The sequence below is a fragment of the Lactuca serriola genome, chromosome 5 (genome assembly GCF_051521515.1).
Source record: "Lactuca serriola cultivar US96UC23 chromosome 5, Lser_US96UC23_V15, whole genome shotgun sequence".
NCBI classification, from domain to species: domain Eukaryota; kingdom Viridiplantae; phylum Streptophyta; class Magnoliopsida; order Asterales; family Asteraceae; genus Lactuca; species Lactuca serriola.
In genome coordinates, this window is record NC_136412.1 from 49,721,499 (window position 1) to 49,724,529 (window position 3,031).

The following is a 3,031-nucleotide window of genomic DNA, read 5'->3' on the forward strand; positions in this document are numbered from 1 at the left end:
GAGTATCAGATGGAAAAGCATATTTCTTCACCACACCAAAACTCTTTTGGTTTATCATCCAGAAGAACTTCATAATTTTTCAACCCAACACCAAAAGTCGTTTTTTTTGTTTTTTTTGTTTTTTTTTTTTTTTTTTTATCGTTGCTGTCCATTTCATATGTGCTAATGCTCCAAAAGTCTTGTGCCAGATTGGGTTTATTTTTATTTATGGTTTTATCTTTTTTCAGATTTCCATGTGGCTGTTTTTTTTTTATCATGGAATAGAGATATAAGTTTACCCTTCCACTTTGCCATTTGCCATTGGTGTGGAAAATCATCATCATCATAGACGTGGTGTAAGGAAATCGGCTTCTAGGGAGGGTAGTAGTAGTAGTAATGACAACAATTTACTATATTGCCCTGATCCTATTGACTTAGAAGACAAAGATTTTGAACATTTTCAAATGCATTGGAGAAGAGGCTAACCAGTTGTGGTTAAAAATGTCCTAAAAAGACATGTGGACTTAGCTGGGAACCAATGGTGATGATGTGAGCTTTTAGGAATGCTAAAAAAAGGTTAAATGAGGAAAATCAATGTGTCAAAGCTATCGACTGTTTGGACTGGAATGAGGTAAGTTTTATATCCCTATCTTTTAAGTTTTAACAATTCATTTTTTTATTTATTTGCATAAAAAACTTGTGTTTTTTTAAATCTTCTATTTATTTTCATAAATATAAAACTCTAGACTTTATGCATCATCACGACTCAGTTTCTTTTCATCTATTATTTGTAGGGAAATGTTTTGGAACATATACTAATGTTAGGTGTTGAAAGTCAATGGGCACCTGTTGTCGTACATTGTGCGGTGAGATAACTTATTCCATGTGCTTTTGATTCATACGTTTTATACTTAAGAAAAAAATAATAAAAAGATATGAAAGTAGGTTTCTATTTGAGATACATACATAGGTGATCTGATTTTTGGACACCAAAAGAATCTTGAATGCATAGGTGATCTAAAAGCTCCACAACAGACAAGAGATGGACAAGTTTCTAACCTTCGTGCATAACTTGGGGTGATAAATGGTAGGTTTTTATTAAAAATTTTAACTTTTTTAGATTTTTTTAATGTTGTCTATTTTCTCTCCTATTATGTTTGTCTGAATTAGAACTTAAAAGAAGAGATCTCAGAGGCCATTGATCAGCTAAGGGAAGTTGAATCTGTAAGTAAACCTGTAAGTAGTTCAGATGAATCTGAATTTGAATCTGAATCATCGGATGATAGTGATTCATCAGATGAAGAAGTGAGTCAGAGTGTAAATCTCTTGGCACTTGGATACAGTTTGTCTAATTTCACATTAATTTTGTCACTTTTTAGCAGCATTCTCTACATGATACATGTTGTTCTCCACTTTTCTAAGTATTCTTCTATGTAATTTAGGAGGCGCCAAAAAAGCCAGCTGCTGTTGCCAAGAATGGTGCTGCTGCAGCCACCAAGAAAGCCAAGTGAAGTGATGCGTCTGATTTAGAAGACAGTTCAGATGAAGTAAGAGAGCTTTTTGGTTTTGTGTACAATTTTTACCGAGTGAAGTGATGAGTCTGTCATAGTTACTTTAAATAAGGTAGTGTGTTTGGTATGCAGTAATCAAAGAGGGAATGGAATCAAGCATTACAGTGTAATCTGATTCCTGCAATTGTTGCTGCAATTGATGCTGATTTCTTATTGTAAGTGTTGTTGCACTCTTCTGCTGATTTCTAAAAGATACCAAAGGGTACAAATGTTTTTTTTCATGAATAAGAGCTATTTTTGTTCTTCTTCTTCTTCTTCTAGTTGTTGCACTCCTCCATTCTTCATTATGGGTATGCAGCAGCTCCAAATGACAGGGTATAATTAATTTTACTTCTTTTATTATATAGAAGTTTATTTAGTGAATTCTTTTGGTTTATCGTCTAGAAGAACTTCATACTTTTTCAACCCAACACCAAAACTCGGTTTTTTTTTTTTTTTTTTTTTTTTTTTTTTTTTTTTTTTTTTTGTTTTTTTATCATTGTTGTCCATTTCATATGTGCTACTGCTCCAAAAGTCTTGTGCCTGATTGGGTTTATTTTTATTTATGATTTTATCTTTTTTCAGATTTTCATGTGGCTGTTTTTTTTTTTTTATCATGAAATAGAGATATAAGTTTACCCTTCCACTTTGCCATTTGCTATTGGTGTGGAAAAGGCTGTTTTTCTAGTAGTGAATTATGCAGGTTTTGAAGTTTTTGATGGAAAAGAATAGTGTTAATGCTCTTCATAGAAAAGTATGTTGGTATTTTAGGAAATTTGGCTAATAATTTAGTTAATTATATAAAAAATGTTGAAATCTTACATTTGTCTACTATTGGAATGATTATTTGTAGTATTACATTTGTCTACTATTCGAATGATTATTTGTATAACATTAAATTTTGTGCAATGCATTGTATTATTTGTATATAGTATTTTATTTTCCATTATGTGACATAAAATGCAAATTTAATATGAAAATAAGTAAATCCATAAATAATTTTTTTTTAAATTTAAAATTACGATACGCAAAAATGTGTGTCATCTTCATTTATGACATGGCCTTTCTTGACAGGGGCTTTCTTGATACGCATTGCGTGTCATTAACACGCGCGTCGTAAGGTTACGACACGCGAATGCGTGTCGTCTTCCTTTATGACAGGGCCTTCCTTGATACGCATTGCGTGTCGTAACCGCGCGTCGTAAATGCGTGTCGTAAATGCGCGTCGTAAATGCGCGTCGTCTATCTTTATGACATGGCCTTCCTTGACACGCATTTGCGCGTCGTCTGAGCCATTTACGACGCGCAATGAGCGTCGTAAAAGGCCTTTTTTCTTGTAGTGTAATCTCGTAAGTGCACAGGTGGATTATGAGTTCTAGAAGATGTCCTTCTAGGAATATGAGGAGGTTGAGTCTGAGAAGAAGAAATATTTTCAGCAGGAACATAAAGTGAAGGTGATGAAGGTATAATGGGTGTATCATTGGAGTTTGTAGGGAGAAAAG

At 33.3% G+C, this 3,031-nt stretch overlaps 1 long non-coding RNA gene across 1 annotated transcript; it reads left to right on the forward strand.

Moving 5' to 3' along the window:
• Positions 1-549: 549 nt before the first annotated feature.
• LOC145049910 (uncharacterized) lies at positions 550-1,726 on the forward strand. Its single transcript, XR_013683353.1, has 5 exons — positions 550-610; positions 774-845; positions 976-1,066; positions 1,422-1,526; positions 1,623-1,726. It is a non-coding gene; the product is annotated as an uncharacterized LOC145049910 (long non-coding RNA).
• The last annotated feature ends 1,305 nt before the right edge of the window (positions 1,727-3,031 follow it).